Below are 15,704 nucleotides of genomic sequence, written 5' to 3'. Positions count from 1 at the left end.
ATCATACACGTCAAATTAGAGACCCCACATATCTCCCTCATGCTTGTTCCTAAAGTAACCACTATAGTAACCTCTATCACCATAGATTAATGAAATTTCTATTTCATTTCTATTCCTACTTTGTTTAGGAATAGACCATGAGGTAAATTTTATTGTGTGCTTATTCTGCATCTATTGAAATAACTATATCATTTTTCCCTCCCTTTATTTATTACTGGGTAGATTAAATTGGTAGACTTTCAAATATTAAACTAACTTTGCATTTTTGGAAGAAATCTCACCTGGTTTTGATATATAGTTCTTATATATCAAGGGATTTGAATTTCAAATATCTTTGTTATGGTTCTACATCTTTGTTCATGAAAAATATAGGCCTATCATCTTCCTTTCTTGTAATATCCTTTTCAGGTTTTAGTATCAAGATTATGCCTGCATCATCACATGATTTGGGCAATGTTTACCTCTTTTCCTATTCTCTTATTATGCAAGTTTAGTATTTTTTCCTTTCTAAAGTTAGTCAGATTTCATCAGTGAAACCATCTGGGACTGGAGTTTCTTTGTAAAAAGAAATAATTGATTAATTTTTTAATAGATAATGAACCTCTCAGATTTCCTTCTTATGTCATATCTTTTCAAATATACAATTTTTTTCTAACATATACACCTGAAGTTATAAGTTTCCTTAAAAACCTTGCTTTAGCTGCCTCCCACAGGCTTAGTATGTTTTATTTTCCTTATAGTTTAGCTCAACATATTTTCTAATTTGATCCAAAATGTCTTCCTGTTTATCTTTCTTTTATTTATTTCTAGTTTAACTGCCCTATGTTCAGAGAATATTCTCTCGTGATTTCATCCTTTGAAACTGGAAATTTGTGATACTTTATGGTACAGCACATAGTCCTTTTTCCCCCAATATAGTCCATTTTTTATAAACATCCCATTTAAATTTGAAAAGAATGCATGAAGGTATGTGTATATTATATATATATATATATATATATTTCCCTATACAAGGGTAATATAGTTAATCATGTTCTATTTTTATATACTTTATTTTCAGTTTGTTATATCAGTTTTAGAGAGAAGAATGTTAAAATCTTGAAATAAGATTAAGACCTTGTTTCTCTCTATAATTTGAAGGGGTTTTTTTTTTTTGTTTTGTTTTGTGGTAATTTTTTTATTGTTTTATGTTAGTCACCATAAAATACACAATTAGTTTTTGATGCAGTGTTCCAAGATTAATTGTTTATGTACAACGCCCAGTGTTTCATGCAATACATGCCCTCCTTAATATCCACCACCAGCTTCACCCATTCCCCCACCTCCCTCTTCTCTAAAACCCTCAGTTTGTTTCTTAGAGTCCACGGTCTCTCATGGTTATTATGTCTTCCTATTAAATTGACCATCTTATTGTGAAATGTCATTTCTTATTTTGAATACTTCTTGCCTTAAAGTTTACTGTCTGATATTAATATATTATACCATATTATTTTTGGTTATTATTTGCATTCTACATCTTTTTTCTTTCTAATTTTATCAAATTTAAAGTGGGCCTCTTGTAAATATAGAAGATAGATATAGTTGTGTTTCCTTTACTTTTATCTAGTATGAAGATATTTATATTTTGAGTGAAGTATTCAGTCTATTTACATTTAGTATAGTTATTGATAATTAGATTCAAGACCTCTTACTCTTTGTTTTCTATCCTCATCCTGTCTGTTCTTTGATCCATTATTTTTTCCTTGCCTTTGGATTAATCAAACACTTCTATTAGTCTAGTTTCCTTTAATTTTTTTAGTTGTAATATTGTAATATTTAGTTGTAATATTATTATAATGTTATATTTGCATATTTATTATTTTATATATTTATATAATTCATTATTGACATTTTAAAGTCTAGTCTAAATGAATACTTTTATCACTGCCTGAATGATGCAAAAACTTTATATAATATTTTAATTTCACATATACCCACATCTGTACTTTTTTGTTTCTGTTGTCTTATCTTTTACTTCTTCAAATACTTTAAATATCCAAGGAATTGTAATTAATTTGGAGGAGGGGATTGAAGATTTTATTTCTTTATTTGGGGGTGGGGAGGAGCAGAGGGAGAGAGAATTCCAAGCAGACTCTGTGCTGAGCATGGAGCCCAACATGGGGCTTGATCTCCTAACCCTGAGACCAAGAGTTGGACGCTCAACGAACTGAGCCATCTAGGCACTCCTAATTTTGTCTTTTAAAAAGTAATTTAAATATTCATGTGTTATGTAAGGATCTTACAAAAGTATATTCCTATTTACTTCCTCCTATCATTTGTCGTAATACATTTTACTTTAGCATATGTTCTGAATACTCAAAATATTGCTATTATTTTTGCTTTAGACAGTCTTCTTTTAGAAAAATTAGAAATAAGATAATATATTTTTAAATTTCCTTTAATTTATGTCATTTCCAGTACACTTCATTTTGTTAAATAAGTTCAAGTTTTCATCTGTGTAAACAGTTTTCTCTCTGAAGAACTCCATCTTTAATACAAGTGTGCTATAAATGAGTTCTCTGTTTTTGTTTGAAAACTTCTGTATTTCTATTTCATTTTTGATAGATATTTTCATTGTTTGGTAATTTTTTTCCCCTCTCAACACTTGGATGCCATTCCAATTGTCTATGTCTTCATAGTTTTTAACAAAGGATTTTTATTTCTGTTCCCCCATATGTAATGTGCTCTTTTCTCTCTGAGAGTTGGAAATAAATTTGCTTAACCTTGTTTTTCAGCAGTTTGAATATGAGAAGTGTGTGCATGTTTAATTTATCTGGTTCTGTGTTCTTTAAGGTTATTTAAACTTCTTGGATCAGTAGTTGACTCTTTATTAATTTGAAAGAATTCTTGGCTGTTATCTCTTTAAACATTTTTTGCTCTGTTTCCTCTCTCCTCCTAATGAGATTCCAGTATCTCATGTTACACCTTTAAATACTGACCACAGTTCTTGGATATTCTATTCTTTAAAAAGAACCCCCCCCCCCCCGTTTTTTTTTAACCTTTGTGTTTCAGTTGAGATAATTCCTATTGACCTTTTTAAAAATTTTACAGTGTTTTTTTCCCCTTGACTGTGTTAAGTCTAATGTTGATTGCATTAAAGTGATTCTTCATCTCTGACATTTTTTTTTCCTAGCATTTGCATCAGGTTCTTTTTTAAAGTTTCAGCCCCTGAAATACCTCATCTTATCATGCATGTTATCTTCCTTTTCTGATATTCTTCAACATATTCATTGTTGTTGCTTTATCAGTCTCATAGTTCTAGCATTTGTGGCACATCCAAGTCTGATTCTCTTATTTGCTTTGTCTCTTGACAATGTCTTGTTTGTCCTTACTTTTTTGGGGTATCATAATTTGCTTCTGAAATCTAGACAACTTGTATAAGATATATAGATTGAGAACTAAGGTAAATAGCATTTATGATTGGAAATACTCATACCTTATCTTTTACTATGCCTTAGTGTGAGTAATTGAGCCAAAATAGCCAAAATTTGAGGTGGCTTTAGGTTTTATTATGGCTACGGTTACCTTCTAGGCACTACAGTCTTCAAATTCTTCTGGTGCTACTTTGGCATTTAGGATAGGGGCAGGTTATTGGAGGGTTTTTTATTAATGTTTTTTCCTCTCTTAGGTGTAAGTGTTCCTTTTAGTCTCCACATCATAGAAGGTATTGGCACACCCCAACTGGAAACTGCTGTCTCTAGTTAATGATATTCGTTAGCCTAGTGGGCAGAGTGAGGTTGTATTCTCAGTGTTCTGTTATTAATTTGATTTTAGGGGGTGTTATCTTCCAGACTTTCATGAGTATGGTCTTCTCAGTAATCCTGCCTCTTGCCCAGAGCTGGGGGATGGTTAATGGTGGAGAGACAGGGTGTGCTTCTGCCACCCTCCAATGGTAGGGTTAGAGAATTTTCTCTGTTCCTTTTCCTACAGCTGCAGAAGTCTTCACATGTGCCCTAAAGCTAACAGGACTTTCTGTCTTCCCTCCAGTGATTTATGTCTCTTGTGCCCTAAGGGAGATAGAAAGGGAGAGTCTGTGTGGAACTTTTTCAAATGGCTACTGTTTTCTTCCAACAAGTTTACACCAAGAAAGAGGCTGCCTTTAGTCTTTCTTACAGTGCTTGATGAGGATAGTTGAGAAGAATCTCGGAGGGTAAATATCTTTTGTGTCTGCATCTCCTAGAGGTTGTAGGATCTCATGCTAACTCATATTTGGTTTTTAGCAATTTGTTAAGAGGTTTTGCTGAATTATTCATAATGGTTTGATCAGGGTTCTGTGTCTATTTCAGGTAAGTAAGTTTTGGTGTCTTGAATCTCTTTAGAGGCTCCTGTCTTTCTTTAGTTATCTGGGTTAGTTTCTTGCCCTGAAAGATAAGAATAGTATCAAGAAAAAGTTGTAATTTTGCATTTTTTTTGTGGTAGTAGGAGAGTATCTATTCTACTGAGAATAATATTATAGTAATTGTCAAACAGGCAAAATTTTTTCATCCATTCCCTTGTTTTTAATTCCTTCTACATGTCCACAATTCCACACAGGATCATTTCCCTTAAGCTTTAAGAGTACCAGTTAGTACTTCTTATAGTGCCAGTCCACTTAGTTATGAATTTCTCAGAATTTATGTGTTTGAAATGCATTTTTGCAGTTTATTTTTACTGGATATAAAACTCTAAATTGGTAGTTCTTTTTATTTCAGTACTACATATGTCATTCTATTGTCATCTTTCATCTTTAAAAATACATATATATATATATATTTAGACCTTAGGGGTACCTGACTGGCTCAACCGGTAGAGCATATAACACTTGATCTTTGGGTTTGTACAATTCAAGCACTCAACTTCAGTCTTTTTTTTTTTTTTTAAGATTTTATTTCTTTATTTGACAGAGAGAAAGAGAGAGCACAAGCAGGGGGAAGAATAGAGGGAGAGGGATAAGCAGGATCCCTGCTGAGCAAGGAGCTGGATGCAGGGCTTGATCCCAGGACCCTAGGATCATGACCTGAGCCTAAGGCAGACACTTAACTGGCTGAGACACCCAGGTGCCCTCCAACTTCAGTTTTTATTATTTTTTATTATTTTTTATTTTTTTTTATAAACATATAATATATTTTTATCCCCAGGGGTACAGGTCTGTGAATCGCCAGGTTTACACACTTCACAGCACTCACCTTAGCACATACCCTCCCCAATGTCCATAACCCCACCCCCCCTCTCCCAATCCCACTCCCCCCATCAAACCTCAGTTTGTTTTGTGAGATTAAGAGTCACTTATGGTTTGTCTCCCTCCCAATCCCATCTTGTTTCATTTACACTTCTCCTACCCCCTTAACCCGCCATGCTGCATCTCCTCTCCCTCATATCAGGGAGATCATATGATAGTTGTCTTTCTCCGATTGACTTATTTCGCTAAGCATGATACCCTCTAGTTCCATCCACGTCGTCGCAAATGGCAAGATTTCATTTCTTTTGATGGCTGCATAGTATTCCATTGTGTATATATACCACATCTTCTTTATCCATTCGTCTGTTGATGGACATCTAGGTTCTTTCCATAGTTTGGCTATTGTAGACATTGCTGCTATAAACATTCGGGTGCACGTGCCCCTTCGGATCACTACGTTTGTATCTTTAGGGTAAATACCCAGCAGTGCAATTGCTGGGTCATAGGGTAGTTCTATTTTCAACATTTTGAGGAACCTCCATGCTGTTTTCCAGAGTGGTTGCACCAGCTTGCATTCCCACCAACAGTGTAGGAGGGTTCCCCTTTCTCCGCATCCTCGCCAGCATCTGTCATTTCCGGACTTGTTAATTTTAGCCATTCTGACTGGTGTGAGGTGGTATCTCATTGTGGTTTTGATTTGTATTTCCCTGATGCCGAGTGATATGGAGCACTTTTTCATGTGTCTGTTGGCCATCTGGATGTCTTCTTTGCAGAAATGTCTGTTCATGTCTTCTGCCCATTTCTTGATTGGATTATTTGTTCTTTGGGTGTTGAGTTTGCTAAGTTCTTTATAGATTCTGGACACTAGCCCTTTATCTGATATGTCATTTGCAAATATCTTCTCCCATTCTGTCAGTTGTCTTTTGGTTTTGTTAACTGTTTACTTTGCTGTGCAAAAGCTTTTGATCTTGCTAAAATCCCAATAGTTCATTTTTGCCCTTGCTTCCCTTGCCTTTGGCGATGTTCCTAGGAAGATGTTGCTGCGGCTGAGGTCGAAGAGGTTGCTGCCTGTGTTCTCCTCAAGGATTTTGATGGATTCCTTTCTCACATTGAGGTCCTTCATCCATTTTGAGTCTATTTTCGTGTGTGGTGTAAGGAAATGGTCCAATTTCATTTTTCTGCATGTGGCTGTCCAATTTTCCCAACACCATTTATTGAAGAGGCTGTCTTTTTTCCATTGGACATTCTTTCCTGCTTTGTCGAAGATTAGTTGACCATAGAGTTGAGGGTCTATTTCTGGGCTCTCTATTCTGTTCCATTGACCTATGTGTCTGTTTTTGTGCCAGTACCATGCTCTCTTGATGATGACAACTTTGTAATAGAGCTTGAAGTCCGGGATTGTGATGCCACCAACTTTGGCTCTCTTTTTTAATATTCCTTTGGCTATTCGAGGTCTTTTCTGGTTCCATATAAATTTTAGGATTATTTGTTCCATTTCTTTGAAAAAAATGGATGGTACTTTGATAGGAATTGCATTCAATGTGTAGATTGCTTTAGGTAGCATAGACATTTTCACAATATTTATTCTTCCAATCCAGGAGCATGGAACATTTTTCGATTTCTTTGTGTCTTCCTCAGTTTCTTTCATGAGTACTTTATAGTTTTCTGTGTATAGATTCTTAGTCTCTTTGGTTAGGTTTATTCCTAGGTATCTTATAGTTTTGGGTGCAGTTGTAAACGGGATTGACTCCTTGATTTCTCTTTCTTCTGTCTTATTGTTGGTGTGGAGAAATGCAACTGATTTCTGTGCATTGATTTTATATCCTGACACTTTACTGAATTCCTGTACAAGTTCTAGCAGTTTTGGAGTGGAGTCTTTTGGGTTTTCCACATATAGTATCATATCATCTGCAAAGAGTGATAGTTTGACTTCTTCTTTGCCGATTTGGATGCCTTTAATTTCTTTTTGTTGTCTGATTGCTGAGGCTAGGACTTCTAGTACTATGTTGAATAGCAGTGGTGATAACGGACATCCCTGCCGTGTTCCTGACCTTAGCGGAAAAGCTTTCAGTTTTTCTCCATTGAGAATGATATTTGCGGTGGGTTTTTCATAGATGGCTTTGATAATATTGAGGTATGTGCCCTCTATCCCTACACTTTGAAGAGTTTTGATCAGGAAGGGATGCTGTACTTTGTCAAATGCTTTTTCAGCATCTATGGAGAGTATCATATGGTTCTTGTTCTTTCTTTTATTAATATGTTGTATCACATTGATTGATTTGCTGATGTTGAACCAACCTTGCAGCCCTGGAATAAATCCCACTTGGTCGTGGTGAATAATCCTTTTAATGTACTGTTGAATCCTATTGGCTAGTATTTTGGTGAGAATTTTTGCATCTGTGTTCATCAAGGATATTGGTCTGTAGTTCTCTTTTTTGATGGGATCCTTGTCCGGTTTTGGGATCAAGGTGATGCTGGCCTCATAAAATGAGTTTGGAAGTTTTCCTTCCATTTCCATTTTTTTGGAACAGTGTGAGGAGAATAGGAATTAGTTCTTCTTTATATGTTTGGTAGAATTCCCCCGGGAAGCCGTCTGGCCCTGGGCTTTTGTTTGTTTGGAGATTTTTGATGACTGTTTCAATCTCCTTACTGGTTATGGGTCTGTTCCGGCTTTCTGTTTCTTCCTGGTTCAGTTGTGGTAGTTTATATGTCTCTAGGAATGCATCCATTTCTTCCAGATTGTCAAATTTGTTGGCGTAGAGTTGCTCATAATATGTTCTTATGATTGTCTGTATTTCTTTGGTGTTCGTTGTGATCTCTCCTCTTTCATTCATGATTTTATTTATTTGGGTCCTTTCTCTTTTCTTTTTGATAAGTCTGGCCAGGGGTTTATCAATCTTATTAATTCTTTCGAAGAACCAGCTCCTAGTTTCGTTGATTTGTTCTATTGTTTTTTTGGTTTCTATTTCATTGATTTCTGCTCTGATCTTTATGATTTCTCTTCTCCTGCTGGGTTTAGGGTTTCTTTCTTGTTCTTTCTCCAGCTCCTTTAGGTGTAGGGTTAGGTTGTGTACCTGAGACCTTTCTTGTTTTTTGAGAAAGGCTTGTACTGCTATGTATTTTCCTCTCAGGACTGCCTTTGTTGTGTCCCACAGATTTTGAACCGTTGTGTTTTCATTATCATTTGTTTCCATGAATTTTTTCAATTCTTCTTTAATTTCCTGGTTGACCCATTCATTCTTTAGAAGGATGCTGTTTAGTCTCCATGTATTTGGGTTCTTTCCAAATTTCCTCTTGTGATTGAGTTCTAGCTTCAGAGCATTGTGGTCTGAAAATATGCAGGAAATGATCCCAATCTTTTGATACCCGTTGAGACCTGATTTAGGACCGAGGATGTGATCTATTCTGGAGAATGTTCCATGTGCACTAGAGAAGAATGTGTATTCTGTTGCTTTGGGATGGAATGTTCTGAATAGATCTGTGATGTCCATCTGGTCCAGTATGTCATTTAAGGCCTTTATTTCCTTGTTGATCTTTTGCTTGGATGATCTGTCCATTTCAGTGAGGGGAGTGTTAAAGTCCCCTACTATTATTGTATTATTGTTGATGTGTTTCTTTGATTTTGTTATTAATTGGTTTATATAGTTGGCTGCTCCCACGTTAGGGGCATAGATATTTAAAATTGTTAGATCTTCTTTTTGGATAGATCCTTTGAGTATGATATAGTGTCCTTCCTCATCTCTTATTATAGTCTTTGGCTTAAAATCTAATTGATCTGATATAAGGATTGCCACTCCTGCTTTCTTCTGATGTCCATTAGCATGGTAAATTCTTTTCCACCCCCTCACTTTAAATCTGGAGGTGTCTTCGGGTTTAAAATGAGTTTCTTGTAGGCAACATATAGATGGGTTTTGTTTTTTTATCCATTTTGATACCCTCTGTCTTTTGATTGGGGCATTTAGCCCATTAACATTCAGGGTAACTATTGAGAGATATGAATTTAGTGCCATTGTATTGCCTGTAAGGTGACTGTTATTGTATATTGTCTCTGTTCCTTTCTGATCTACTAGTTTTAGGGTCTCTCTTTGCTTAGAGGACCCCTTTCAATATTTCCTGAAGAGCTGGTTTGGTGTTTGCAAATTCTTTCAGTTTTTGTTTGTCCTGGAAGCTTTTAATCTCTCCTTCTATTTTCAATGATAGCCTAGCTGGATATAGTATTCTTGGCTGCATGTTTTTCTCGTTTAGTGCTCTGAATATATCATGCCAGTTCTTTCTGGCCTGCCAGGTCTCTGTGGATAAGTCTGTTGCCAATCTAATATTTTTACCATTGTATGTTACAGACTTCTTTTCCCGGGCTGCTTTCAGGATTTTCTCTTTGTCACTAAGACTTGTAAATTTGACTATTAGGTGACGGGGTGTGGACCTATTCTTATTGATTTTTAGGGGGGTTCTCTGAACCTCCTGGATTTTGATGCTTGTTCCCTTTGCCATATTAGGGAAATTCTCTCCAATAATTGTCTCCAATATACCTTCTGCTCCCCTCTCTCTTTCTTCTTCTTCTGGAATCCCAATTATTCTAATGTTGTTTCGTCTTATGGTGTCACTTATCTCTCGAATTCTGCCCTCGTGGTCCAGTAGCTGTTTGTCCCTCTTTTGCTCAGCTTCTGTATTCTCTGTCATTTGGTCTTCTATATCGCTAATTCTTTCTTCTGCCTCATTTATCCTAGCAGTGAGAGCCTCCATTTTTGATTGCACCTCATCAATAGCTTTTTTGATTTCAACTTGGTTAGATTTTAGTTCTTTTATTTCTCTAGAAAGGGCTTTTATATCTCCAGAGAGGGTTTCTCTAATATCTTCCATGCCTTTTTCGAGCCCAACTAGAACCTTGAGAATCGTCATTCTGAACTCTAGATCTGACATATTACCAATGTCTGTATTGATTAGGTCCCTAGCCTTTGGTACTGCCTCTTGTTCTTTTTTTTTTGTGGTGAATTTTTCCGCCTTGTCATTTTGTCCAGATAAGAGTATATGAAGGAGCAACTAAAATACTAATAGGGTGGTAACAACCCCAGGAAAATATGCTTTAACCAAATCAGAAGAGATCCCAAATCGTGAGGGGGGGAGAAAGGGGATAAAAAGAGATTCAGAAAGAAAAAAAAAAAAAGAAAACCAATAATTAAAAAATAAAAAAAGGAAAAATATATATATATATTAGATAAATTAGTTAAAAAACGTTAAAAAAGAAAAGGGTAAAAGTTAAAAAAATTTAGGAGAAGAAGAGAAAAAATAAATTGAAAAAGAAAAAAAAATTAAATTAACTGCAAGGCTAAAGAATCATGGGGAGAAAGCCATGAGTTCCGTGCTTTGCTTTCTCCTCCTCTGGAATTCCGCTGCTATCCTTGGTATTGAAAGTGTACTCCTTGGTAGGTGAACTTGGTCCTGGCTGGGTTTTTTGTTGATGTTCTTGGGGAGGGGCCCGTTGTAGTGATTTTCAAGTGTCTTTGCCCCAGGCGGAGTTGCACCGCCCTTACCCGGAGCCGGGCTGAGTAATCCGCTCGGGTTTGCTTTCGGGAGCTTTTGTTTCCTGAGCGCTTTCTGTAGAGTTCCGGAGGACGGGAATGTAGATGGCGGCCTCCCAGGCTCCGGCATGGAGGAGCTGAGAGCCCGGGGCCCCACTCCTCAGTGCACCCTCAGAGAACAGCGCCCAATTACTCCCGTCACCCCGGCCTCCGGCCACGCCCCGAGCTGACTGAGTCTGCGACCGGTTCAAGGTAACCCCGATCTGAGCGCTCACTCCTTGGCTCTGTCTCTGTAGCTGGCTTCCCCGCTCCAATACCTGTAAGCTCTGCGACACTCAGACATCCCCAATCCTTCTGTGACCCTGCAGGACCTGAGGCCACGCTGACCTCGCGTGGGCTTCACCCTCGTCAAGCCTCTGGAGCGATGTCCCTCAGTGGAACAGACTTTTAAAAGTCCTGATTTTGTGCTCCGTTGCTCCGCCGCTTGCTGGGAGCCGGCCCCTCCCCCCGCTGTCTATCTTCCTGTCGCTTTGGATTCACTTCTCCGCCAGTCCTACCTTTCAGAAAGTGGTTGATTTTCTGTTTCTAGAATTGCTGTTCTTCTTCTCCTCGATCTCCCATTGGATTTGTAGGTGTTTGCAATCTTTAGATAAGCTATCTAGCTGATCTCCTGCTACCTGAAGTAGTCTCAGCTGCTACTTCTCCGCCATCTTGACTCTCCAACTTCAGTTTTAATGTTTCTCCTTTGAGGCTAATGTGTTTTTCTCTGACTGCATTTGTGAGTTTATTTGCAGTTTTACTGTGATATATTTAGTTGTGGTTTGCTTTTTATTTATTCTGCTTAGAGTTTGGAGGGCTTCTTGAATATGTGATTTGATGCCTTTCATCCATTTTGGAGGATTTTGACCATTATTTCTTCATATATTGTTTCTGCCATATTCTTTTCCTAGGATTTCAGTTACATATATGTGCATTTACATACGCATATAATGCAAACACATTATGTGCATGCGTGTGTGTATTTAATAAGCTGTTTAGGCTTATTCCAGGTTTGCAATCTATTTCTCTATTGCTTCAATATAGATATTTCCATTCACTTCTATTTTTCTTTGTTTAATCTGCTATTGAGCCATCAGTTGAATTCTTAATTTTAGTTCAAATTCAAGTTCTAGATTTTCCATTTGACTCACTGTATAAAGAAAGAGATTTTAGGTCTCTATCTAAATATTTAACCCTCATATTCCAGACCTATTAATCTTAAGAATTTTAAAATCCTTGTTTGATAATTCCATTATCAGAATCACTTGTGGTTCTGTTTGTATGGACTGATTTTCTTTTTGATTTGATGTCATTTTGTTTTCTATGTTGTATTTTAGTAAGCCAAATAGTAACTGAATACCAACATTATGGACCCAAAATTGTAGAGGCTCTGGATGATTTTGTTTTGTTCCCAAAAAAGGAAAAAAAATTTCTGCTGGCAGGCACCTAGATTACCAGTGGTTCACCTTGGTATCTACAAATTTATTTTCAGGTATTTTGGGGCACCTGGGTGGCTCAGTGGGTTAAGCCTCTGCCTTTGGCTCAGGTCATGATCTCAGGATCCAGGGATCAAGCCGCACATTGGGCTCTCTGCTCAGCAAAGAGCCTGGTTCCTCCTCTCTCTCTCTCTGCCTGTCTCTCTGCCTGCTTGTGATCTCTGCCTGTCAAATAAATAAATAAAATCTTTTCTTAAAAAATAATTTATTTTTAGGTATTTGGAGGCAGGTTTTTTTCAGTCTTTACTTTTTGGAATGTTTCTTATTCCTCATCTGTACTGCTTCTAAGGTCTCAACTGAAAGAGTGTTTATCAAATTTACCGTGCCTTCGTGGAACTTGATCTCCAACTTCCCAACTCTCCTAAAACATGAAGCTGATAAAATCTATGTTATAGCTTCCAGCTATAAGCTTTCTTAAGTTCCTGTCCAGCTTAGGAATTAGGCAACAACTTGAGGGGAATTTTTATTCAAATTCTTCTGAGACTAGTTTTTCCCTAGGATTTCGTCCCTGAACCCCTCAGCGGCCTTTGGCAGCATTAAACCTTGACCTTTTTCTCTTCTACTCTAGGTCTCCATCCTGGGATTTTGAAAAATGTTCTCAAGGAGGTAGTAGAGGTGAATGTGTAGTTCAACTTCAAAGCTTCCTTCCTTTCAAGGATCATAGACCCTAATCCTACCTGTGTTAGTTCTTGAATAACTTCAAACATTTGTCAATATTTTGTTCAGCTTTATGGATGGTTTTCATTAGCACACTGTTCTTTTTCCTTAAGTCTCACATAGTGTGTAAGGGGAGGAGACTCCACTGACTCATGTTTTTCCCGTAATGAAGTAAATTTCAAACTGTATTATAATTACCCATTATTTTCTCTTTCTTTTACTAGCTCTGTGAAAGTTCTGTGGAGGCAGGCATCCTATCTGCCTTGTTTACTACTGTAACACTGAACAAGCACACAGCCCATCATGTATTGGGTTCTCAGATAAAACTTGATGAACAAATAACATTTTTTTCCTTCTAGGAATGTATTAGGTTTTTCCTTGTGGACCACATATAGGATCTATTATAAGTTACTTTATCAACACTTGAAAATAAGATGTCTTCTCTGTTTTGAAGCGATGGTGTTTGATGTACATGTAGTTATCAATTATATTCGTATTTTCCACTACATTTTGCTTACTTGATCTGTTAGAGACTGGGAAGGTTTTTTTTTTCATTTGTATATTAAAATATTTTGTACACATTTAAATGTTATCTGTTCTCCACAGCATTGTTTGTAATGGTTATGTCTTCATGTGGAATTTCTCTTTTATCATTTGTAAAATTAACTTCTCTGTCCACTTCATGCTCTTTGTCTTAAATTCATATTTTCTTGAAATAAACCCGTAACTTACTTTATTAAAAAATCTGTAGGAGGGGTGTCTGAGTGGCTCAGTTGGTTAAGCAGTTGCCTTCAGCTCAAGTCGTGATCCCAGAATCCTGGGATCAAGCCCTGCATTGGGCTTCCTGCTCAGAAGAGAACCTGTTTCTCCCTCTCCCTTTGTGGGCCATTCTGCCTACTGGTGCTCTCTAGCTCTCTGTCAAATAAATAAATAAAAATATTTTAAAAAATCTTTGGGAAAAAATGCAGAAATTTCCTTAAGTGCATGTTAAGACTGTTACTTTTCCTTTTTTGTCTTGTAGTATCTGGGACTTTATCCATAAGATGCACTATATGGTTTCACATCCTAGCTCAGTCTGGCCATGTTATAGCTCTGATAGCAGTGCTTTCCAGAATGAATGTATATCTAATGATATCAATGTGGGACTTGAAACAAGAAATGATTCTAGTCACCTTGAAAGTAGAGCCCAAAAAGGGGGACTGTGGTCTGAACTGGAGAGAGACCTTATTTTCTGGTTGGTGGCTCTAGACCTGGGTTTCCTTAGGGTACACGGCAGGAATGTATAGAAGAGTTTTTACAGAATCAGACTACTCTTATTCGTTGGTGCCAATGTCTTGTTGACTGTTAGAAATATTTAAAATCCTTCTCTCACCGTGATATTCTGTTTTTTTGTGGTTTTTTTTGTTTGTTTGTTTGTTTTTTTGTTTTTTCTTTTTTGGTGGTTTTTTTTTTTTTTATTTTGTTTTGTTTTGTTTTTTAGAATGAAGCATGAGTTTGCCATTCATTGTATTTCAATCCAGCCTTACATGTACTATATTAAAACTCTCTGAGGTGACACTTCACTGATCATTCTCCTTTGGTTCCTACAGTGTTGTGACCTTGTATGTTTGATGTAATAGTTGGGAATTTAACTCTCCATGACCTTCCCATTGAATCAGGCTTGGGTACCTGATTGGAAACCCAACTTGGAAGTCTCAAGGCAGCCATGTTTGAGTCTTCTGTTCCTTCTGTTCCTTCCCCAAATTTCATGAAAAGAGCCTTTGTATTTCAGAGGGTATTTTGTACTTTGTGCAGTCAGGGCATCCCTGAAAAGTTGCTCATTTTTATTTCAGACTTCATCACTGCTGGGGTTGTCAATGTGGGATATAATTCCTTAGGTTGGAGAAATCTGTTTTTTGTTTTTGTTTTTGTTTTTGATTTAACACTAGAATGGTCATACAATGGTTGTTACCTGTATCCTCCTTGCCTCCTAAACTTTTAATGTTCCATCTGAATATCTCTGTTCAGGGGCACCTGGGTGGCTCAGTGGGTTGAGCCATTGCCTTTGGCTCAGGTCATGATCTCAGGGTCCTGGGATGGAGTCCCACATCGGGCTCTCTGCTCAGCAGGGAGCCTGCTTCCCTCTCTCTCTCTCTCTCTTTCTCTCTGCCTGCCTCTATGTCTACTTGTGATCTCTCTCTCTCAAATAAATAAATAAAATCTTAAAAAAAATTTGTATGAATATCTCTGTTCAGGGGCCATTCTTGTGCTGTTTCTCTGCTCAGTGGGCTTTGGAAGGCCAAATTTTCTCAGTTGGATTGTGCCACCATACTATGCCCTGAGTAGTCATTTATATTTGACCTCTGGCTTCAATTGGTTGTCTTGAAACTGTTTGATTAGAGCCTCAAATAAGTGGATTATACACTTATTGGGCAGGTGATGATGGTGATTATAAAAGATGTTATATCCTGAAAGCTGCATGTCAAGCAGTTCTAAGTGCTTTATATGTACAATACTATAAGTACTATTATTGACTCCATTTGACAAAACAGTAAATTGAGGAACAGAGGATTTAAACTCAGAGTCACATAACTAGTATATGGCAGAGCAGGGTTTGAACACAGGCATTTTGACTCGTAACCACAATGTTATGCTTCCTCTGTAAATAATTAACCCATAGCATCCATCTGTTTAAACTTTTAGGTAAGTTGGGGGATATTTTATAGGAATTTTCATGTTAATTATTGTTGTCAAGATAGAATTTAAAATTTGAAGGGACTGATTGAGAACAGATTTTATAAGTCTTTTTCTTTTTCT

At 37.0% G+C, this 15,704-nt stretch overlaps 1 protein-coding gene across 3 annotated transcripts in view; it reads left to right on the top strand.

Annotated features, from left to right (window-relative positions):
• SYT16 (synaptotagmin 16) overlaps window positions 1-15,704 on the top strand; it is a 260,532-nt gene that overhangs the window by 174,153 nt on the left and 70,675 nt on the right. The window lies entirely within an intron of this gene.

This window comes from Lontra canadensis, unplaced genomic scaffold (assembly GCF_010015895.1).
Source record: "Lontra canadensis isolate GAN:19392208 unplaced genomic scaffold, GSC_riverotter_1.0 scaffold55, whole genome shotgun sequence".
In the NCBI taxonomy this organism is placed as follows: domain Eukaryota; kingdom Metazoa; phylum Chordata; class Mammalia; order Carnivora; family Mustelidae; genus Lontra; species Lontra canadensis.
This window is presented reverse-complemented; position numbering and strand designations above follow the sequence as displayed.